This window comes from Heterodontus francisci, chromosome 5 (genome assembly GCF_036365525.1).
Source record: "Heterodontus francisci isolate sHetFra1 chromosome 5, sHetFra1.hap1, whole genome shotgun sequence".
In the NCBI taxonomy this organism is placed as follows: domain Eukaryota; kingdom Metazoa; phylum Chordata; class Chondrichthyes; order Heterodontiformes; family Heterodontidae; genus Heterodontus; species Heterodontus francisci.
In genome coordinates, this window is record NC_090375.1 from 183,937,986 (window position 1) to 183,960,591 (window position 22,606).

Genomic DNA, 22,606 nt, shown 5'->3' on the forward strand with positions numbered 1-22,606 from the left:
CCTCGCTCGTTCCCTCGCTCGTTCCCTCGCTCGTTCCCTCGCTCGTTCCCTCGCTCGTTCCCTCGCTCGTTCCCTCGCTCGTTCCCTCGCTCGTTCCCTCGCTCGTTCCCTCGCTCGTTCCCTCGCTCGTTTTCTCGTTCTCCCTCGTTTTCTCGTTCTCCCTCGTTTTCTCGTTCTCCCTCGTTTTCTCGTTCTCCCTCGTTTTCTCGTTCTCCCTCGTTTTCTCGTTCTCCCTCGTTCGCTCGCTCTCGTTCTCTCGTTCGCTCTCTCTCGTTCTCTCGTTCGCTCTCTCTCGTTCTCTCTCTCGTTCTCACGTTCTCTCTCTCGTTCTCTCTCTCTCGTGTTCTCTCTCTCTCGTTCTCTCTCTCTCTCGTTCTCTCTCTCTCTCGTTCTCTCTCTCTCTCGTTCTCTCTCTCTCTCGTTCTCTCTCTCTCTCGTTCTCTCGTTCTCTCGTTCTCTCTCTCGTTCTCTCTCTCTCTCGTTCTCTCTCTCTCTCTCGTTCTCTCTCTCTCTCGTTCTCTCTCTCGTTCTCGTTCGCTCTCGTTCTCGTTCGCTCTCCCTCGTTCGCTCTCTCTCATTTTCTCTCTCATTTTCTCTCTCATTTTCTCGTTCTCTCTCTCGTTCCCTCTCTCGTTCTCGCTCTCGTTCTCTCTCGCTCTCGTTCTCTCTCGCTCTCGTTCTCTCTCTCGTTCTCTCTCTCGTTCTCTCTCTCGTTCTCTCTCTCGTTCTCTCTCTCGTTCTCTCTCTCGTTCTCTCTCTCGTTCTCTCTCTCTCGTTCTCTCTCTCTCGCTCTCGCTCTCGTTCTCTCTCTCTCGTTCGCTCTCCCTTGTTCTCTCTCGTTTTCTCTCTTGTTTTCGCGTTCTCTCTCTCTCTCGTTCTCTCACTCGTTCTCTCTCTCTCACTTGTTCGCACTCTCGTTTTCTCTCTCTCTCTCGTTCTCTCTCTCGTTCTCTCTCTCGTTCTCTCCCGTTCTCTCCCGTTCTCTCTCTCTCGTTCGCTGTCTCTCGTTCTCTATCTCTCTCTCGTTCTCGTTCTCTCTCCCTCGTTCTCTCTCCCTCGTTCGCTCTCCCTCGTTCGCTCTCCCTCGTTCGCTCTCCCTCGTTCGCTCTCCCTCGTTCGCTCTCCCTCGTTCGCTCTCCCTCGTTCGCTCTCCCTCGTTCGCTCTCTCTCGTTCGCTCTCTCTCGTTCGCTCTCCCTCGTTCGCTCTCTCTTCGCTCTCTCTCGTTCTCTGTCGTTCTCTCTCTCTCTCGTTCTCTCTCTCTCGTTCTCTCTCTCTCGTTCTCTCTCTCTCGTTCTCTCTCAATCTCTCGTTCTCTCTCTCTCTCTCTTGTTCTCTCTCTCTCGTTCTCTCTCTCTCGTTCTCTCTCTCTCATTCACTCTCTCTCGTTTTCTCTCTCGTTCTCACTCGTTCACTCTCTAGTTCTCTCTCTTGTTCTCTCGATCTCTCTCTCGATCTCTCTCTCGATCTCTCTCTCGATCTCTCTCTCGATCTCTCTCTCGATCTCTCTCTCGATCTCTCTCTCGATCTCTCTCTCGATCTCTCTCTCGATCTCTCTCTCGTTCTCTCTCTCTCTCGTTCTCTCTCTCTCTCGTTCTCTCTCTTAATCTCACGTTCTCTCTCTTAATCTCTCGTTCTCTCTCTCGTTCGCTCTCGCTCGTTCGCTCTCTCTCGTTTTCTCTCTCGTTTTATCTTTCTCGTTCTCTCTCTCGTTCTCTCTCTCGTTCTCTCTCTCGTTCTCTCTCTCGTTCTCTCTCTCGTTCTCTCTCTCGTTCTCTCTCTCGATCTCTCTCTCTCGTTCTCTCTCTCGTTCTCTCCCGTTCTCTCTCTCTCGTTCGCTGTCTCTCGTTCTCTCTCGTTCTCGTTCGCTCTCCCTCGTTCGCTCTCCCTCGTTCGCTCTCCCTCGTTCGCTCTCCCTCGTTCGCTCTCCCTCGTTCGCTCTCCCTCGTTCGCTCTCCCTCGTTCGCTCTCCCTCGTTCGCTCTCCCTCGTTCGCTCTCCCTCGTTCGCTCTCCCTCGTTCTCTCTCTCTCGTCTCTCTCTCGTGGTCCCTCGTTCGCTCTCCCTCGTTCGCTCTCCCTCGTTTTCTCGTTTTCTCGTTCTCTCTCGTTTTCTCGTTCTCTCGTTCTCTCTCTCGTTCTCGTTCTCTCTCTGGTTCTCTCTTTCTCGTTCTCTCTCTCTCGTTCTCTCTCGTTCTCTCACTTAATCTCACGTTCTCTCTTAATCTCACGTTCTCTCTTAATCTCTCGTTCTCTCTCTCTCTTGTTCGCTCTCGCTCGTTCGCTCTCTCTCGTTTTCTCTCTCGTTTTATCTTTCTCTCTCGTTTTCTCTCTCGTTTTCTCTCTCGTTTTCTCTCTCGTTTTATCTTTCTCTCTCGTTTTCTCTCTCGTTTTCTCTCTCGTTTTCTCTCTCGTTTTCTCTCTCGTTTTCTCTCTCGTTCTCTCTCTTGTTCTCTCTCTCTCTCTCTCGTTCTCTCTCTCTCGTTCTCTCTCTTAATCTCTCGTTCTCTCTCTTAATCTCTCGTTCTCTCACTTAATCTCACGTTCTCTCTTAATCTCACGTTCTCTCTCTCTTGTTCGCTCTCGCTCGTTCGCTCTCGCTCGTTCGCTCTCTCTCGTTTTCTCTCTCGTTTTATCTTTCTCTCTCGTTTTCTCTCTCGTTTTCTCTCTCGTTTTCTCTCTCGTTCTCTCTCTCGTTCTCTCTCTCGTTCTCTCTCTCTCTCTCGTTCTCTCTCTCGTTCTCTCGTTCTCTCTCTCGTTCTCTCTCTCGTTCCCTCTCTCGTTCCCTCTCTCGTTCCCTCTCTCGTTCCCTCTCTCGTTCCCTCTCTCGTTCTCTCGCTCTCGTTCTCTCGCTCTCGTTCTCTCGCTCTCGTTCTCTCGCTCTCGTTCTCTCGCTCTCGTTCTCTCGCTCTCGTTCTCTTTCTCTCTCGCTCTCGTTCTCTCTCGCTCTCGTTCTCTCTCTCGTTCTCTCTCTCGTTTGTTCTCTCTCTCGTTCCCTCTCTCGTTCCCTCTCTCGTTCCCTCTCTCGTTCCCTCTCTCGTTCCCTCTCTCGTTCCCTCTCTCGTTCCCTCTCTCGTTCCCTCTCTCGTTCCCTCTCTCGTTCTCTCGCTCTCGTTCTCTCGCTCTCGTTCTCTCTCGCTCTCGTTCTCTTTCGCTCTCGTTCTCGCTCTCGTTCTCTCTCTCTCGTTCTCTCTCTCTCGTTCTCTCTCTCTCGCTCTCGCTCTCGTTCTCTCTCTCTCGTTCGCTCTCCCTTGTTCGCTCTCTCTCGTTTTCTCTCTCTCTCTCGTTCTCTCCCGTTCTCTCTCTCTCGTTCGCTGTCTCTCGTTCTCTATCTCTCTCTCGTTCTCTATCTCTCTCTCGTTCTCGTTCTCTCTCCCTCGTTCGCTCTCCCTCGTTCTCTCTCCCTCGTTCTCTCTCCCTCGTTCTCTCTCCCTCGTTCTCTCTCTCTCGTTCGCTCTCCCTCGTTCGCTCTCTCTTCGCTCTCTCTCGTTCTCTGTCGTTCTCTCTCTCTCTCGTTCTCTCTCTCTCGTTCTCTCTCTCTCGTTGTCTCTCTCTCGTTGTCTCTCTCTCGTTGTCCCTCGTTCGCTCTCCCTCGTTTTCTCGTTCTCTCTCGTTTTCTCGTTTTCTCGTTCTCTCTCGTTTTCTCGTTCTCTCTCGTTTTCTCGTTCTCTCTCTCTCTCTCTCTCGTTCTCTCTCTCTCGTTCTCTCTCTCGTTCTCTCTCTCGTTTTCTCTCTCGTTTTATCTTTCTCGTTTTCTCTTTCTCGTTTTCTCTTTCTCTCTCACGTTCTCTCTCTCTCTCGATCTCTCGTTCTCTCTCTCGTTCTCTCTATCGTTCGCTCTCTCGTTCGCTCTCTCGTTCGCTCTCTCGTTCGCTCTCTCGTTCGCTCTCTCGTTCGCTCTCTCGTTCGCTCTCTCGTTCGCTCTCTCTCTCGCTCTCTCGTTCGCTCTCTCTCTCGCTCTCTCGTTCGCTCTCTCTCGTTCGCTCTCTCGTTCGCCCTCTCTCGTTCGCTCTCTCGTTCGCCCTCTCTCTCGCTCTCTCGTTCGCTCTCTCTTTTTCTCTCTCTCGTTCTCTCTCGTTCTCTCCCTCGTTCGCTCTCCCTCGTTTTCTCGTTCTCTCTCGTTTTCTTGTTCTCTCGCTTTCTCTCTCTCGTTCGCTCTCTCTCGTTCGCTCTCTCTCGTTCGCTCTCTCTTGTTCGCTCTCTCTCGTTCGCTCTCGTTCGCTCTCTCTCTCGCTCTCTCTCTCGTTCTCTCTCTTTCGTTCGCTCTCTCTCTTTCGTTCGCTCTCCCTCGTTTTCTCTCTCATTGTCTCGTTCTCTCTCTCATTCTCTCGTTTTCTCGTTCTCTCGTTCTCTCTCACTGTCTCGTTCTCTCTCTCGTATTCTTTCTCGTTCTCTCTCGCTCTCGTTCTCTCTCGCTCTCGTTCTCTCTCGCTCTCGTTCTGCCTCTCGTATTCTTTCTCGTTCTCTCTCTCGTATTCTTTCTCGTTCTCTCTCTCGTTCTCTCTCTCTCGATCTCTCTCGCGTTCTCTCTCTCGTTCTCTCTCTCAATCTCTCGTTCTCTCTCTCTCGTTCTCTCTCTCTTGTTCTCTCTCTCTCTCATTCGCTCTCGCTCGTTCGCGCTCTCTCGTTTTCTCTTCCTCGTTTTCTCTCTCGTTCTCACTCGTTCACTCTCTAGTTCTCTCTCTTGTTCTCTCTCTCTCTCGATCTCTCTCTCGTTCTCTCTCTCGTTCTCTCTCTCGTTCTCTCTCTCGTTCTCTCTCTCGTTCTCTCTCTCGTTCTCTCTCTCGATCTCTCTCTCGATCTCTCTCTCGATCTCTCTCTCGATCTCTCTCTCGTTCTCTCTCTCGTTCTCTCTCTCCTCTCTCTCTCTCGTTCTCTCTCTCTCTCTCGTTCTCTCTCTCTCGTTCTCTCTCTCTCTCTCGTTCTCTCTCTCTCTCGTTCACTCTCCCTCGTTTTCTCTCTCATTTTCTCGTTCTCTCTCTCGTTCTCTCTCGTTCTCTCTCTCTCGTTCTCTCGCTCTCGTTCTCTCGCTCTCGTTCTCGCTCTCGTTCTCTCTCTCGTTCTCTCTCTCGTTCTCTCTCTCGTTCTCTCTCTCGTTCTCTCTCCCTCGTTCGCTCTCCCTCGTTCGCTCTCCCTCGTTCGCTCTCTCTCTCTCGTTCGCTCTCTCTCTCTCGTTCGCTCTCCCTCGTTCGCTCTCCCTCGTTCGCTCTCCCTCGTTCGCTCTCCCTCGTTCGCTCTCCCTCGTTCGCTCTCCCTCGTTCGCTCTCCCTCGTTCGCTCTCCCTCGTTCGCTCTCCCTCGTTCCCTCGTTCTCTCTCTCGTTCTCGCTCTCGTTCTCGCTCTCTCTCTCGTTCTCTCTCTCTCTCGTTCTCTCTCTCTCTCGTTCTCTCTCTCTCTCGTTCTCTCTCTCTCTCGTTCACTCTCTCGTTCTCGTTCACTCTCTCGTTCTCGTTCACTCTCTCGTTCTCGTTCTCTCCCTCGGTCGCTCTCCCTCGGTCGCTCTCTCTCCCTCGGTCGCTCTCTCTCCCTCGTTCGCTCTCTCTCCCTCGGTCGCTCTCTCTCCCTCGTTCGCTCTCCCTCGTTCGCTCTCCCTCATTAGCGCTCTCTCGTTCTCTCTCGGTCGTTCTCTCACGTTCTCTCTCTCTCTCGTTCTCTCTCTCTCCGTTCTCTCTCTCTCTCTCCGTTCTCTCTCTCTCTCCGTTCTCTCTCTCTTTCTCTTCTCGTTCTCTCTCTCGTTCTCTCTCGTTCTCTCTCTCAATCTCTCGTTCTCTCTCTCTCGCGTTCTCTCTCTCTTGTTCTCTCTCTCTCGTTCGCTCTCTCTCGTTTTATCTTTCTCGTTTTATCTTTCTCGTTTTATCTTTCTCGTTTTATCTTTCTCGTTATCTCGTTCTCGTTTTCTCGTTCGCTCTCTCGTTCGCTCTCTCGTTCGCTCTCTCGTTCGCTCTCTCGTTCGCTCTCTCGTTCGCTCTCTCGTTCGCTCTCTCGTTCGCTCTCTCGTTCGCTCTCTCTCTCGCTCTCTCGTTCGCTCTCTCTCTCGCTCTCTCGTTCGCTCTCTTTTTCTCTCTCTCGTTCTCTCTCGTTCTCTCCCTCGTTCGCTCTCTCTCGTTTTCTCGTTCTCTCTCGTGTTCTCGTTCTCTCGTTCGCTCTCTCTCGTTCGCTCTCTCTCGTTCGCTCTCTCTCGTTCGCTCTCTCTCGTTCGCTCTCTCTCGTTCGCTCTCTCTCGTTCGCTCTCTCTCGTTCGCTCTCGTTCTCTCTCGTTCGCTCTCTCTCTCGTTCTCTCTCTTTTGTTCGCTCTCTCTCTCGTTCTCTCTCTTTCGTTCGCTCTCTTTCGTTCGCTCTCCCTCGTTTTCTCTCTCATTGTCTCGTTCTCTCTCTCATTCTCTCGTTTTCTCGTTCTCTCGTTCTCTCTCACTGTCTCATTCTCTCTCTCGTATTCTTTCTCGTTCTCTCTCGCTCTCGTTCTCTCTCGCTCTCGTTCTCTCTCGCTCTCGTTCTCTCTCGCTTTCGTTCTCTCTCGCTCTCGTTCTCTCTCGCTCTCGTTCTGCCTCACTTTTGTTCTGCCTCTCGTATTCTTTCTCGTTCTCTCTCTCGTATTCTTTCTCGTTCTCTCTCTCGTTCTCTCTCTCTCGTTCTCTCTCTCGTTCACTCTCTAGTTCTCTCTCTTGTTCTCTCTATCTCTCTATCTCTCTCTCGATCTCTCTCTCGTTCTCTCTCTTATTCTCTCTCTTAATCTCTCGTTCTCTCTCTCTCTCTCGTTCTCTCTCTCTCGTTCTCTCTCTCAATCTCTCGTTCTCTCTCTCTCGTTCTCTCTCTCTTGTTCTCTCTCTCTCTTTCATTCGCTCTCGCTCGTTTTCTCTTTCTCGTTTTCTCTTTTTCGTTTTCTCTTTCTCGTTTTCTCTTTCTCGTTTTCTCTCTCGTTCTCACTCGTTCACTCTCTAGTTCTCTCTCTCGTTCTCTCTCTCGATCTCTCTCTAGTTCTCTCTCTCGTTCGTTCTCTCGTTCTCTCTCTCGTTCTCTCTCTCTCTCGTTCTCTCTCTCTCTCGTTCTCTCTCTCTCTCGTTCTCTCTCTCGTTCGCTCTCCCTCGTTTTTTCTCTCTCATTTTCTCGTTCTCTCTCTCGTTCTCTCTCTCGTTCTCTCTCTCGTTCTCTCTCTCGTTCTCTCTCTCGTTCCCTCTCTCGTTCTCTCGCTCTCGTTCTCTCGCTCTCGTTCTCTCTCGCTCTCGTTCTCTCTCGCTCTCGCTCTCGTTCTCTTTCTCTCTCGCTCTCGTTCTCTCTCACTCTCGTTCCCTCTCTCGTTCCCTCTCTCGTTCCCTCTCTCGTTCCCTCTCTCGTTCTCTCGCTCTCGTTCTCTCTCGCTCTCGTTCTCTCTCGCTCTCGCTCTCGTTCTCTCTCTCGTTCTCTCTCTCGTTCTCTCTCTCGTTCCCTCTCTCGTTCTCTCGCTCTCGTTCTCTCTCGCTCTCGTTCTCTTTCTCTCTCGCTCTCGTTCTCTCTCGCTCTCGCTCTCGTTCTCTCTCGCTCTCGTTCTCTCTCGCTCTCGTTCCCTCTCTCGTTCGTTCTCTCTCTCGTTCCCTCTCTCGTTCCCTCTCTCGTTCCCTCTCTCTCGTTCTCTCTCGCTCTCGTTCTCTCTCGCTCTCGTTCTCTCTCGCTCTCGTTCTCCCTCGCTCTCGTTCTCTCTCGCTCTCGTTCTCTTTCGCTCTCGTTCTCGCTCGCTCTCGTTCTCGCTCGCTCTTGTTCTCGCTCGCTCTCGTTCTCTCTCTCTCGTTCTCTCTCTCTCGCTCTCGTTCTCTCTCTCTCGTTCGCTCTCCCTTGTTCGCTCTCTCTCGTTTTCTCTCTCGTTTTCGCGTTCTCTCTCTCTCTCGTTCTCTCACTCGTTCTCTCTCTCTCTCACTTGTTCGCACTCTCTCGTTTTCTCTCTCTCTCTCGTTCTCTCTCTCTCGTTCGCTGTCTCTCGTTCTCTATCTCTCTCTCGTTCTCGTTCTCTCTCCCTCGTTCGCTCTCCCTCGTTCGCTCTCCCTCGTTCGCTCTCCCTCGTTCGCTCTCCCTCGTTCGCTCTCCCTCGTTCGCTCTCCCTCGTTCGCTCTCTCTCGTTCGCTCTCCCTCGTTCGCTCTCCCTCGTTCGCTCTCTCTCGTTCGCTCTCTCTCGTTCGCTCTCTCTCGTTCTCTCTCTCTCGTTCTCTCTCTCTCGTTCTCTCTCTCTCGTTGTCTCTCTCTCGTTGTCCCTCGTTCGCTCTCCCTCGTTCGTTCTCTCTCGTTCTCTCGTTCTCTCGTTCTCTCGTTCTCTCGTTCTCGTTCTCTCTCTGGTTCTCGTTCTCTCTCTCGTTCTCTCTCTCTCGTTCTCTCTCTCTCGTTTTTTCTCTCGTTTTCTCTCGTTTTCTCTCTCGTTTTATCTTTCTCGTTTTCTCTTTCTCTCTCACGTTCTCCCTCGTTTTCTCGTTTTCTCGTTCTCTCTCGTTTTCTCGTTCTCTCTCTCGTTTTCTCGTTCTCTCTCTCGTTCTCGTTCTCTCTCTCTCGTTCTCTCTCTCTCGTTCTCTCTCTCTCGTTCTCTCTCTTAATCTCTCGTTCTCTCACTTAATCTCACGTTCTCTCTCTTAATCTCACGTTCTCTCTTAATCTCTCGTTCTCTCTCTCTCTCGTTCGCTCTCGCTCGTTCGCTCGCTCTCGTTTTCTCTCTCGTTTTATCTTTCTCTCTCGTTTTCTCTCTCGTTTTCTCTCTCGTTTTCTCTCTCGTTTTCTCTCTCGTTCACTCTCTCGTTCACTCTCTAGTTCTCTCTCTCGTTCTCTCTCTCGATCTCTCTCTCGTTCTCTCTCTCGTTCGTTCTCTCGTTCTCTCTCTCGTTCTCTCTCTCTCGTTCTCTCTCTCTCTCGTTCTCTCTCTCGTTCGCTCTCCCTCGTTTTTTCTCTCTCATTTTCTCGTTCTCTCTCTCGTTCTCTCTCTCGTTCTCTCTCTCTCGTTCTCTCTCTCTCGTTCTCTCTCTCTCGTTCTCTCTCTCTCGTTCTCTCTCTCTCGTTCTCTCTCTCGTTCTCTCGTTCTCTCGTTCTCTCTCTCGTTCTCTCTCTCGTTCTCTCTCTCGTTCCCTCTCTCGTTCTCTCGCTCTCGTTCTCTCGCTCTCGTTCTCTCTCGCTCTCGTTCTCTTTCTCTCTCGCTCTCGTTCTCTTTCTCTCTCGCTCTCGTTCTCTTTCTCTCTCGCTCTCGTTCTCTCTCGCTCTCGCTCTCGTTCTCTCTCGCTCTCGTTCTCTCTCGCTCTCGTTCTCTCTCTCGTTCCCTCTCTCGTTCCCTCTCTCTCGTTCCCTCTCTCTCGTTCTCTCTCGCTCTCGTTCTCTCTCGCTCTCGTTCTCTCTCGCTCTCGTTCTCTCTCGCTCTCGTTCTCTCTCGCTCTCGTTCTCTCTCGCTCTCGTTCTCTTTCGCTCTCGTTCTCGCTCGCTCTCGTTCTCTCTCGCTCTCGTTCTCTCTCTCGTTCTCTCGCTCTCGTTCTCTCTCTCTCGCTCTCGCTCTCGTTCTCTCTCTCTCTCGTTCGCTCTCCCTTGTTCGCTCTCTCTCGTTTTCTCTCTCGTTTTCGCGTTCTCTCTCTCTCTCGTTCTCTCACTCGTTCTCTCTCTCTCTCACTTGTTCGCACTCTCGTTTTCTCTCTCTCTCTCGTTCTCTCTCTCGTTCTCTCTCTCTCGTTCGCTGTCTCTCGTTCTCTATCTCTCTCTCATTCTCGTTCTCTCTCCCTCGTTCGCTCTCCCTCGTTCGCTCTCCCTCGTTCGCTCTCCCTCGTTCGCTCTCCCTCGTTCGCTCTCCCTCGTTCTCTCTCCCTCGTTCTCTCTCTCTCGTTCGCTCTCCCTCGTTCGCTCTCCCTCGTTCTCTCTCCCTCGTTCTCTCTCCCTCGTTCTCTCTCTCTCGTTCGCTCTCCCTCGTTCGCTCTCTCTCGTTCTCTCTCTCGTTGTCTCTCTCTCGTTGTCTCTCTCTCGTTGTCCCTCGTTCGCTCTCCCTCGTTCGTTCTCTCTCGTTCTCTCGTTCTCTCGTTCTCTCGTTCTCGTTCTCTCTCTCGTTCTCGTTCTCTCTCTCGTTCTCTCTCTCTCGTTCTCTCTCTCTCGTTCTCTCTCTCTCGTTCTCTCTCTCTCGTTTTCTCTCTCGTTTTCTCTCGTTTTCTCTCTCGTTTTATCTTTCTCGTTTTCTCTTTCTCTCTCACGTTCTCCCTCGTTTTCTCGTTTTCTCGTTCTCTCTCGTTTTCTCGTTCTCTCTCTCGTTCTCGTTCTCTCTCTCTCGTTCTCTCTCTCTCGTTCTCTCTCTCTCGTTCTCTCTCTCTCGTTCTCTCTCTTAATCTCTCGTTCTCTCACTTAATCTCACGTTCTCTCTCTTAATCTCACGTTCTCTCAATCTCTCGTTCTCTCTCTCTCTCGTTCGCTCTCGCTCGTTCGCTCTCTCTCGTTTTCTCTCTCGTTTTATCTTTCTCTCTCGTTTTCTCTCTCGTTTTCTCTCTCGTTTTCTCTCTCGTTCTCTCTCTCGTTCTCTCTCTCGTTCTCTCTCTTCTTCTCTCTCTCTCTCGTTCTCTCTCTCGTTCTCTCTCTCGATCTCTCTCTCGATCTCTCTCTCGTTCTCTCTCTCGTTCTCTCGCTCTCGTTCTCTCTTGCTCTCGTTCTCTCTCTCGTTCTCTCTCTCTCTTGTTCCCCCTCTCGTTCCCTCTCTCGTTCTCTCGTTCTCTCGCTCTCGTTCTCTCTCGCTCTCGTTCTCTCTCGCTCTCGTTCTCTTTCGCTCTCGTTCTCTTTCGCTCTCGTTCTCTTTCGCTCTCGTTCTCTTTCGCTCTCGTTCTCGCTCGCTCTCGTTCTCTCTCGCTCTCGTTCTCTCTCGCTCTCGTTCTCTCTCGCTCTCGTTCTCTCTCGCTCTCGTTCTCTCTCGCTCTCGTTCTCTCTCTCTCGCTCTCGTTCTCTCTCTCTCGTTCGCTCTCCCTTGTTCGCTCTCTCTCGTTTTCTCTCTCGTTTTCGCGTTCTCTCTCTCTCTCGTTCTCTCACTCGTTCTCTCTCTCTCTCACTTGTTCGCACTCTCTCGTTTTCTCTCTCTCTCCCGTTCTCTCTCTCTCATTCGCTGTCTCTCGTTCCATATCTCTCTCTCGTTCTCGTTCTCTCTCCCTCGTTCGCTCTCCCTCGTTCTCTCTCCCTCGTTCTCTCTCCCTCGTTCTCTCTCCCTCGTTCTCTCTCCCTCGTTCTCTCTCCCTCGCTCTCAATCCCTCGCTCTCTCTCCCTCGCTCTCCCTCGTTCGCTCTCTCTTCGCTCTCTCTCGTTCTCTGTCGTTCTCTCTCTCTCTCGTTCTCTCTCTCTCTCGTTCTCTCTCTCTCGTTCTCTCTCTCGTTGTCTCTCTCTCGTTGTCCCTCGTTCGCTCTCCCTCGTTCGCTCTCCCTCGTTTTCTCGTTCTCTCTCGTTTTCTCGTTCTCTCTCGTTTTCTCGTTCTCTCTCTCTCTCGTTCTCTCTCTCTCTCGTTCTCTCTCTCTCTCGTTCTCTCTCTCTCTCGTTCTCTCTCTCTCTCGATCTCTCTCTCTCTCGATCTCTCTCGCGTTCTCTCTCTCGTTCACTCTCTAGTTCTCTCTCTTGTTCTCTCTCTCTCTCGATCTCTCTCTCGTTCTCTCTCTCGTTCTCTCTCTCGTTCTCTCTCTCGTTCTCTCTCTCGTTCTCTCTCTCGTTCTCTCTCTCTCTCTCGTTCTCTCTCTCTCTCGTTCTCTCTCCCTCGTTTTCTCTCTCATTTTCTCGTTCTCTCTCGTTCTCTCGTTCTCTCTCTCGTATTCTTTCTCGTTCTCTCTCTCGTTCTCTCTCTCGTTCTCTCTCTCTCGTTCTCTCGCTCTCGTTCTCTCGCTCTCGTTCGCTCTCTCTCGTTCGCTCTCTCTCGTTCGCTCTCCCTCGTTCGCTCTCCCTCGTTCGCTCTCCCTCGTTCGCTCTCCCTCGTTCGCTCTCTCTCGTTCTCTCGCCCTCGTTCTCTCGCCCTCGTTCTCTCTCTCTCGTTCTCTCTCTCTCGTCGTCTCTCTCTCGTCTCTCTCGTTCGCTTTCCCTCGTTCGCTCTCCCTCGTTCTCTCTCCCTCGTTCTCTCTCCCTCGTTCTCTCTCTCTCGTTCTCTCTCCCTCGTTCTCTCTCTCTCGTTCGCTCTCCCTCGTTCGCTCTCCCTCGTTCTCTCTCTCTCGTTCTCTCTCTCTCGTTCTCTCTCTCTCGTTCTCTCTCTCTCGTTCTCTCTCTCTCGTTCTCTCTCTCTCGTTGTCTCTCTCTCGTTGTCCCTCGTTCGCTCTCCCTCGTTCGCTCTCCCTCGTTTTCTCGTTTTCTCGTTCTCTCTCGTTTTCTCGTTCTCTCGTTCTCTCTCTCGTTCTCGTTCTCTCTCTCTCGTTCTCTCTCTCTCGTTCTCTCTCTCTCGTTCTCTCTCTCTCGTTCTCTCTCTTAATCTCTCGTTCTCTCACTTAATCTCACGTTCTCTCTCTTAATCTCACGTTCTCTCTTAATCTCTGGTTCTCTCTCTCTCTCGTTCGCTCTCGCTCGTTCGCTCTCGCTCGTTCGCTCTCTCTCGTTTTCTCTCTCGTTTTATCTTTCTCTCTCGTTTTCTCTCTCGTTTTCTCTCTCGTTCTCTCTCTCGTTCTCTCTCTCTCTCTCGTTCTCTCTCTCGATCTCTCTCTCGTTCTCTCGTTCTCTCTCTCGTTCTCTCTCTCGTTCTCTCTCTCGTTCTCTCTCTCGTTCCCTCTCTCGTTCCCTCTCTCGTTCCCTCTCTCGTTCTCTCGCTCTCGTTCTCTTTCTCTCTCGCTCTCGTTCTCTCTCGCTCTCGTTCTCTCTCGCTCTCGTTCTCTCTCTCGTTTTCTCTTTCTCGTTTTCTCTTTCTCGTTTTCTCTTTCTCTCTCACGTTCTCTCTCTCTCTCGATCTCTCGTTCTCTCTCTCATTCTCTCTCTCGTTCGCTCTCTCGTTCGCTCTCTCGTTCGCTCTCTCGTTCGCTCTCTCGTTCGCTCTCTCTCTCGCTCTCTCGTTCGCTCTCTCTCGCTCTCTCGTTCGCTCTCTCTTTTTCTCTCTCTCGTTCTCTCTCGTTCTCTCCCTCGTTCGCTCTCCCTCGTTTTCTCGTTCTCTCTCATTTTCTTCTCTCGCTTTCTCTCTCTCGTTCGCTCTCTCTCGTTCGCTCTCGCTCTCTCTCGTTTGCTCTCGCTCTCTCTCGTTCGCTCTCTCACGTTCGCTCTAGTTCTCTCTCGTTCGCTCTCTCTCTCGCTCTCTCTCTCGCTCTCTCTCTCGTTCTCTCTCTTTCGTTCGCTCTTTCTCTTTCGTTCGCTCTTTCTCTTTCGTTCGCTCTCTCTCTTTCGTTCGCTCTCCCTCGTTTTCTCTCTCATTGTCTCGTTCTCTCTCTCATTCTCTCGTTTTCTCGTTCTCTCGTTCTCTCTCTCGTTCTCTCTCTCGTTCTCTCTCTCGTTCTCTCTCTCGTTCTCTCTCTTCTTCTCTCTCTCTCTCGTTCTCTCTCTCGATCTCTCTCTCGATCTCTCTCTCGTTCTCTCTCTCGTTCTCTCGCTCTCGTTCTCTCTCGCTCTCGTTCTCTCTTGCTCTCGTTCTCTCTCTCGTTCTCTCTCTCTCTTGTTCCCCCTCTCGTTCCCTCTCTCGTTCTCTCGTTCTCTCGCTCTCGTTCTCTCTCGCTCTCGTTCTCTCTCGCTCTCGTTCTCTTTCGCTCTCGTTCTCTTTCGCTCTCGTTCTCTTTCGCTCTCGTTCTCGCTCGCTCTCGTTCTCTCTCGCTCTCGTTCTCTCTCGCTCTCGTTCTCTCTCGCTCTCGTTCTCTCTCGCTCTCGTTCTCTCTCGCTCTCGTTCTCTCTCGCTCTCGTTCTCTCTCTCGTTCTCTCTCTCTCTCGTTCTCTCTCTCTCGCTCTCGTTCTCTCTCTCTCGTTCTCTCTCTCTCGTTCGCTCTCCCTTGTTCGCTCTCTCTCGTTTTCTCTCTCGTTTTCGCGTTCTCTCTCTCTCTCGTTCTCTCACTCGTTCTCTCTCTCTCTCACTTGTTCGCACTCTCTCGTTTTCTCTCTCTCTCCCGTTCTCTCTCTCTCATTCGCTGTCTCTCGTTCCATATCTCTCTCTCGTTCTCGTTCTCTCTCCCTCGTTCGCTCTCCCTCGTTCGCTCTCCCTCGTTCTCTCTCCCTCGTTCTCTCTCCCTCGTTCTCTCTCCCTCGTTCTCTCTCCCTCGCTCTCTCTCCCTCGTTCTCCCTCGTTCGCTCTCTCTTCGCTCTCTCTCGTTCTCTGTCGTTCTCTCTCTCTCTCGTTCTCTCTCTCTCTCGTTCTCTCTCTCTCGTTCTCTCTCTCGTTGTCTCTCTCTCGTTGTCCCTCGTTCGCTCTCCCTCGTTCGCTCTCCCTCGTTTTCTCGTTCTCTCTCGTTTTCTCGTTCTCTCTCGTTTTCTCGTTCTCTCTCGTTTTCTCGTTCTCTCTCTCTCTCGTTCTCTCTCTCTCTCGTTCTCTCTCTCTCGTTCTCTCTCTCTCTCGATCTCTCTCGCGTTCTCTCTCTCGTTCACTCTCTAGTTCTCTCTCTTGTTCTCTCTCTCTCTCGATCTCTCTCTCGTTCTCTCTCTCGTTCTCTCTCTCGTTCTCTCTCTCGTTCTCTCTCTCGTTCTCTCTCTCGTTCTCTCTCTCTCTCTCGTTCTCTCTCTCTCTCGTTCTCTCTCCCTCGTTTTCTCTCTCATTTTCTCGTTCTCTCTCTCGTTCTCTCGTTCTCTCTCTCGTATTCTTTCTCGTTCTCTCTCTCGTTCTCTCTCTCTCGTTCTCTCTCTCTCGTTCTCTCGCTCTCGTTCGCTCTCTCTCGTTCGCTCTCTCTCGTTCGCTCTCCCTCGTTCGCTCTCCCTCGTTCGCTCTCCCTCGTTCGCTCTCTCTCGTTCTCTCTCCCTCGTTCTCTCTCCCTCGTTCTCTCTCTCTCGTTCTCTCTCTCTCGTCGTCTCTCTCTCGTCTCTCTCGTTCGCTTTCCCTCGTTTGCTCTCCCTCGGTCTCTCTCCCTCGTTCTCTCTCCCTCGTTCTCTCTCTCTCGTTCTCTCTCTCTCGTTCTCTCTCTCTCGTTCGCTCTCTCTCGTTCGCTCTCCCTCGTTCGCTCTCCCTCGTTCGCTCTCCCTCGTTCGCTCTCCCTCGTTCTCTCTCTCTCGTTCTCTCTCTCTCGTTCTCTCTCTCTCGTTCTCTCTCTCTCGTTCTCTCTCTTAATCTCTCGTTCTCTCACTTAATCTCACGTTCTCTCTCTTAATCTCACGTTCTCTCTTAATCTCTGGTTCTCTCTCTCTCTCGTTCGCTCTCGCTCGTTCGCTCTCGCTCGTTCGCTCTCTCTCGTTTTCTCTCTCGTTTTATCTTTCTCTCTCGTTTTCTCTCTCGTTTTCTCTCTCGTTCTCTCTCTCGTTCTCTCTCTCTCTCTCGTTCTCTCTCTCGATCTCTCTCTCGTTCTCTCGTTCTCTCTCTCGTTCTCTCTCTCGTTCTCTCTCTCGTTCTCTCTCTCGTTCCCTCTCTCGTTCCCTCTCTCGTTCCCTCTCTCGTTCTCTCGCTCTCGTTCTCTTTCTCTCTCGCTCTCGTTCTCTCTCGCTCTCGTTCTCTCTCGCTCTCGTTCTCTCTCTCGTTTTCTCTTTCTCGTTTTCTCTTTCTCGTTTTCTCTTTCTCTCTCACGTTCTCTCTCTCTCTCGATCTCTCGTTCTCTCTCTCATTCTCTCTCTCGTTCGCTCTCTCGTTCGCTCTCTCGTTCGCTCTCTCGTTCGCTCTCTCTCTCGCTCTCTCGTTCGCTCTCTCTCGCTCTCTCGTTCGCTCTCTCTTTTTCTCTCTCTCGTTCTCTCTCGTTCTCTCCCTCGTTCGCTCTCCCTCGTTTTCTCGTTCTCTCTCATTTTCTTCTCTCGCTTTCTCTCTCTCGTTCGCTCTCTCTCGTTCGCTCTCGCTCTCTCTCGTTTGCTCTCGCTCTCTCTCGTTCGCTCTCTCACGTTCGCTCTAGTTCTCTCTCGTTCGCTCTCTCTCTCGCTCTCTCTCTCGCTCTCTCTCTCGTTCTCTCTCTTTCGTTCGCTCTTTCTCTTTCGTTCGCTCTTTCTCTTTCGTTCGCTCTCTCTCTTTCGTTCGCTCTCCCTCGTTTTCTCTCTCATTGTCTCGTTCTCTCTCTCATTCTCTCGTTTTCTCGTTCTCTCGTTCTCTCTCTCGTTCTCTCTCTCGTTCTCTCTCTCGTTCTCTCTCTTCTTCTCTCTCTCTCTCGTTCTCTCTCTCGATCTCTCTCTCGATCTCTCTCTCGATCTCTCTCTCGTTCTCTCTCTCGTTCTCTCGCTCTCGTTCTCTCTCGCTCTCGTTCTCTCTTGCTCTCGTTCTCTCTCTCGTTCTCTCTCTCTCTTGTTCCCCCTCTCGTTCCCTCTCTCGTCCTCTCGTTCTCTCGCTCTCGTTCTCTCTCGCTCTCTTTCTCTCTCGCTCTCGTTCTCTCTCGCTCTCGTTCTCTCTCGCTCTCGTTCTCTCTCTCGTTCTCTCTCTCGTTTTCTCTTTCTCGTTTTCTCTTTCTCGTTTTCTCTTTCTCTCTCACGTTCTCTCTCTCTCTCGATCTCTCGTTCTCTCTCTCATTCTCTCTATCGTTCGCTCTCTCGTTCGCTCTCTCGTTCGCTCTCTCGTTCGCTCTCTCGTTCGCTCTCTCGTTCGCTCTCTCTCTCGCTCTCTCGTTCGCTCTCTCTCTCGCTCTCGTTCGCTCTCTCTTTTTCTCTCTCTCGTTCTCTCTCGTTCTCTCCCTCGTTCGCTCTCCCTCGTTTTCTCGTTCTCTCTCATTTTCTTGTTCTCTCGCTTTCTCTCTCTCGTTCGCTCTCTCTCGTTCGCTCTCGCTCTCTCTCGTTCGCTCTCTCTCGTTCGCTCTCGTTCTCTCTCGTTCGCTCTCTCTCTCGCTCTCTCTCTCGTTCTCTCTCTTTCGTTCGCTCTCTCTCTTTCGTTCGCTCTCTCTCTTTCGTTCGCTCTCCCTCGTTTTCTCTCTCATTGTCTCGTTCTCTCTCTCATTCTCTCGTTTTCTCGTTCTCTCGTTCTCTCTCACTGTCTCGTTCTCTCTCTCGTATTCTTTCTCGTTCTCTCTCGCTCTCGTTCTCTCTCGCTCTCGTTCTCTCTCGCTCTCGTTCTCTCTCGCTCTCGTTCTGCCTCTCGTATTCTTTCTCGTTCTCTCTCTCGTATTCTTTCTCGTTCTCTCTCTCGTTCTCTCTCTCGTTCTCTCTCTCTCTCGATCTCTCTCGCGTTCTCTCTCTCGTTCTCTCTCTCTCGTTCTCTCTCTCTTGTTCTCTCTCTCTCATTCGCTCTCGCTCGTTCGCGCTCTCTCGTTTTCTCTTTCTCGTTTTCTCTCTCGTTCTCACTCGTTCACTCTCTAGTTCTCTCTCTTGTTCTCTCTCTCTCTCGATCTCTCTCTCGATCTCTCTCTCGATCTCTCTCTCGATCTCTCTCTCGATCTCTCTCTCGTTCTCTCTCTCGTTCTCTCTCTCGATCTCTCTCTCGTTCTCTCTCTCGTTCTCTCTCTCGTTCTCTCTCTCGTTCTCTCTCTCTCTCGTTCTCTCTCTCTCTCGTTTTCTCTCTCATTTTCTCGTTCTCTCTCTCGTTCTCTCTCTCGTATTCTTTCTCGTTCTCTCTCTCGTTCTCTCTCTCTCGTTCTCTCGCTCTCGTTCTCTCTCTCGTTCTCTCCCTCGTTCTCTCTCCCTCGTTCGCTCTCCCTCGTTCGCTCTCCCTCGTTCGCTCTCCCTCGTTCGCTCTCCCTCGTTCGCTCTCCCTCGTTCGCTCTCTCTCGTTCGCTTCGCTCTCCCTCGTTCGCTCTCTCTCTCTCGTTCTCTCTCTCGTTCTCTCCCTCGTTCTCTCTCTCTCGTTCGCTTTCCCTCGTTCGCTTTCCCTCGTTCGCTCTCCCTCGTTCGCTCTCCCTCGTTCGCTCTCCCTCGTTCGCTCTCCCTCGTTTTCTCGTTCTCTCTCTCTCGTTCTCTCTCTCGTTCTCTCTCTCGTTCTCGTTCTCTCTCTCGTTCTCGTTCTCTCTCTCTCGTTCACTCTCTCGTTCTCGTTCACTCTCTCGTTCTCGTTCTCTCCCTCGGTCGCTCTCCCTCGGTCGCTCTCCCTCGGTCGCTCTCTCTCCCTCGGTCGCTCTCTCTCCCTCGGTCGCTCTCCCTCGGTCGCTCTCCCTCGGTCGCTCTCCCTCGTTCGCTCTCCCTCGTTCGCTCTCCCTCGTTCGCTCTCCCTCGTTCGCTCTCCCTCGTTCGCTCTCCCTCGTTCGCTCTCCCTCGTTCGCTCTCCCTCGTTCGCTCTCCCTCGTTAGCGCTGTCTCGTTCTCTCTCGGTCGTTCTCTCACGTTCTCTCTCTCTCTCGTTCTCTCTCTCTCTCTCCGTTCTCTCTCTCTCTCTCCGTTCTCTCTCTCTTTCTCTTCTCGTTCTCTCTCTCGTTCTCTCTCTTAATCTCTCGTTCTCTCTCTCTCGCGTTCTCTCTCTCTTGTTCTCTCTCTCTCGTTCTCTCTCTCGTTCGCTCTCTCTCGTTCGCTCTCTCTCGTTCGCTCTCTCTCGTTCGCTCTCTCTCGTTCGCTCTCTCTCGTTTTATCTTTCTCATTTTATCTTTCTCGTTTTCTCGTTCTCGTTTTCTCGTTCTCTGTCTCGTTCTCTCTCTCTCTCGATCTCTCGTTCGCTCTCTCGTTCGCTCTCTCGTTCGCTCTCTCGTTCGCTCTCTCGTTCGCTCTCTCGTTCGCTCTCTCGTTCGCTCTCTCTCTCGCTCTCTCGTTCGCTCTCTCTTTTTCTCTCTCTCGTTCTCTCTCGTTCTCTCCCTCGTTCGCTCTCTCTCGTTTTCTCGTTCTCTCTCGTTTTCTCGTTCTCTCGCTTTCTCTCTCGTTCGCTCTCTCTCGTTCGCTCTCTCTCGTTCGCTCTCTCTCGTTCGCTCTCTCTCGTTCGCTCTCTCTCGTTCGCTCTCTCTCGTTCGCTCTCTCTCGTTCGCTCTCTCTCGTTCGCTCTCTCTCGTTCGCTCTCTCTCTCGTTCTCTCTCTTTTGTTCGCTCTCTCTCTCGTTCTCTCTCTTTCGTTCGCTCTCCCTCGTTTTCTCTCTCATTGTCTCGTTCTCTCTCTCATTCTCTCGTTTTCTCGTTCTCTCGTTCTCTCTCTGTCTCGTTCTCTCTCTCGTATTCTTTCTCGTTCTCTCTCGCTCTCGTTCTCTCTCGCTCTTGTTCTGCCTCTCGTATTCTTTCTCGTTCTCTCTCTCGTATTCTTTCTCGTTCTCTCTCTCGTTCTCTCTCTCTCGTTCTCTCTCTAGTTCTCTCTCTCGATCTCTCTCTCGTGCTCTCTCTTATTCTCTCTCTTAATCTCTCTCTTAATCTCTCGTTCTCTCTCTCTCTCTCGTTCTCTCTCTCGTTCTCTCTCTCTCGTTCTCTCTCTCTCGTTCTCTCTCTCTCGTTCTCTCAATCTCTCGTTCTCTCTCTCTCGTTCTCTCTCTCTCGTTCTCTCTCTCTCGTTCTCTCTCTCTCGTTCTCTCTCTCTCGTTCTCTCTCTCTCGTTCTCTCTCTCTCGTTCTCTCTCTCGATCTCTCTCTCGTTCTCTCTCTTATTCTCTCTCTCAATCTCTCGTTCTCTCTCTCTCTCTCGTTCTCTCTCTCTCGTTCTCTCAATCTCTCGTTCTCTCTCTCTCGTTCTCTCTCTCTCGTTCTCTCTCTCTCGTTCTCTCTCTCTCGTTCTCTCTCTCTCGTTCTCTCTCTCTCGTTCTCTCTCTCTCGCTTTCGCTCTCGTTCTCACTCGTTCACTCTCTAGTTCTCTCTCTCGTTCTCTCTCTCGATCTCTCTCGTTCTCTCTCTCGTTCGTTCTCTCGTTCTCTCTCTCGTTCTCTCTCTCGTTCTCTCTCTCTCTCTCGTTCTCTCTTTCGATCTCTCTCTCGTTCTCTCTCTCGTTCCCTCTCTCGTTCCCTCTCTCGTTCCCTCTCTCGTTCCCTCTCTCGTTCTCTCGCTCTCGTTCCCTCTCGCTCTCGTTCTCTTTCTCTCTCGCTCTCGTTCTCTCTCGCTCTCGTTCTCTCTCTCGTTCGTTCTCTCTCTCGTTCCCTCTCTCGTTCCCTCTCTCGTTCCCTCTCTCGTTCCCTCTCTCGTTCCCTCTCTCGTTCCCTCTCGCTCTCGTTCTCTCTCGCTCTCGCTCTCGTTCTCTCTCGCTCTCGTTCTCTCTCGCTCTCGTTCTCTTTCGCTCTCGTTCTCGCTCGCTCTCGTTCTCTCTCGCTCTCGTTCTCTCTCTCGTTCTCTCTCTCTCGTTCTCTCTCTCTCGTTCTCTCTCTCTCGTTCTCTCTCTCTCGTTCTCTCTCTCTCGCTTTCGCTCTCGTTCTCTCGCTCTCGTTCGCTCTCCCTTGTTCGCTCTCTCTCGTTTTCTCTCTCGTTTTCGCGTTCTCTCTCTCTCTCGTTCTCTCACTCGTTATCTCTCTCTCTCACTTGTTCGCACTCTCTCGTTTTCTCTCTCTCTCTCGTTCTCTCTCTCGTTCTCTCCCGTTCTCTCCCGTTCTCTCTCTCTCGTTCGCTGTCTCTCGTTCTCTATCTCTCTCTCGTTCTCGTTCGCTCTCCCTCGTTCGCTCTCCCTCGTTCGCTCTCCCTCGTTCGCTCTCCCTCGTTCGCTCTCCCTCGTTCGCTCTCCCTCGTTCTCTCTCCCTCGTTCTCTCTCCCTCGTTCTCTCTCTCTCGTTCGCTCTCCCTCGTTCGCTCTCCCTCGTTCGCTCTCCCTCGTTCGCTCTCTCTCGTTCTCTCTCTCTCGTTCTCTCTCTCTCGTTCTCTCTCTCTCGTTGTCCCTCGTTCGCTCTCCCTCGTTCGCTCTCCCTCGTTCGCTCTCCCTCGTTTTCTCTATCTCTCGTTTTCTCGTTCTCTCTCGTTCTCTCTCTCGTTCTCGTTCTCGTTCTCTCTCTCGTTCTCGTTCTCTCTCTCGTTCTCGTTCTCTCTCTCGTTCTCGTTCTCTCTCTCGTTCTCTCTCTCTCTCGTTCACTCTCTCGTTCTCGTTCACTCTCTCGTTCTCGTTCTCCCTCGGTCGCTCTCCCTCGGTCGCTCTCCCTCGGTCGCTCTCCCTCGGTCGCTCTCTCTCCCTCGGTCGCTCTCTCTCCCTCGGTCGCTCTCTCTCCCTCGTTCGCTCTCCCTCGTTCGCTCTCCCTCGTTCGCTCTCCCTCGTTCGCTCTCCCTCGTTAGCGCTCTCTCGTTCTCTCTCGGTCGTTCTCTCACGTTCTCTCTCTCTCTCGTTCTCTCTCTCTCTCGTTCTCTCTCTCTCTCCGTTCTCTCTCTCTCTCTCCGTTCTCTCTCTCTTTCTCTTCTCGTTCTCTCTCTCTTTCTCTTCTCGTTCTCTCTCTCTTTCTCTTCTCGTTCTCTCTCTCGTTCTCTCTCTCTCGCGTTCTCTCTCTCTTGTTCTCTCTCTCTTTCTCTCTCTCGTTCGCTCTCTCTCGTTCGCTCTCTCTCGTTTTATCTTTCTCGTTTTATCTTTCTCGTTTTCTCGTTCTCTGTCTCGTTCTCTCTCTCTCTCGATCTCTCGTTCGCTCTCTCGTTCGCTCTCTCGTTCGCTCTCTCTCTCGCTCTCTCGTTCGCTCTCTCTTTTACTCTCTCTCGTTCTCTCTCGTTCTCTCCCTCGTTCGCTCTCTCTCGTTTTCTCGTTCTCTCTCGTTTTCTCGTTCTCTCTCGTTTTCTCGTTCTCTCTCGTTTTCTTGTTCTCTCGCTTTCTCGTTCTCTCGCTTTCTCTCTCGTTCGCTCTCTCTCGTTCGCTCTCTCTCGTTCGCTCTCTCTCGTTCGCTCTCTCTCGTTCGCTCTCTCTCTCGTTCGCTCTCTCTCTCGTTCTCTCTCTTTTGTTCGCTCTCTCTCTCGTTCTCTCTCTTTCGTTCGCTCTCTCTCTTTCGTTCGCTCTCCCTCGTTTTCTCTCTCATTGTCTCGTTCTCTCTCTCGTTCTCTCGTTTTCTCGTTCTCTCGTTCTCTCTCTGTCTCGTTCTCTCTCTCGTATTCTTTCTCGTTCTCTCTCGCTCTCGTTCTCTCGCTCTCGTTCTCTCTCTAGTTCTCTCTCTTGTTCTCTCTATCTCTCTATCTCTCTCTCGATCTCTCTCTCGTTCTCTCTCTTATTCTCTCTCAATCTCTCGTTCTCTCTCTCTCTCTCGTTCTCTCTCTCTCGTTCTCTCAATCTCTCGTTCTCTCTCTCTCGTTCTCTCTCTCTCGTTCTCTCTCTCTCGTTCTCTCTCTCTCGTTCTCTCTCTCTCGTTCTCTCTCTCTCTCATTCGCTCTCGCTCGTTCGCGCTCTCTCGTTTTCTCTTTCTCGTTTTCTCTTTCTCGTTTTCTCTCTCGTTCTCACTCGTTCACTCTCTAGTTCTCTCTCTCGTTCTCTCTCTCGATCTCTCTCGTTCTCTCTCTCGTTCGTTCTCTCGTTCTCTCTCTCGTTCTCTCTCTCGTTCTCTCTCTCGTTCTCTCTCTCTCTCGTTCTCTCTCTTGTTCTCTCTCTCTCGTTCTCTCTCTCGATCTCTCTCTCGTTCTCTCTCTCGTTCTCTCTCTCGTTCCCTCTCTCGTTCCCTCTCTCGTTCCCTCTCTCGTTCCCTCTCTCGTTCCCTCTCGCTCTCGCTCTCGTTCTCTTTTTCTCTCGCTCTCGTTCTCTCTCGCTCTCGTTCTCTCTCGCTCTCGTTCTCTCTCTCGTTCGTTCTCTCGTTCGTTCCCTCTCTCGTTCCCTCTCTCGTTCCCTCTCTCGTTCC

At 51.8% G+C, this 22,606-nt stretch overlaps 1 protein-coding gene across 2 annotated transcripts in view; it reads left to right on the plus strand.

Moving 5' to 3' along the window:
- bmp6 (bone morphogenetic protein 6) overlaps window positions 1–22,606 on the plus strand; it is a 528,049-nt gene that overhangs the window by 215,244 nt on the left and 290,199 nt on the right. The gene's annotated exons all lie outside the window — the stretch shown is intronic.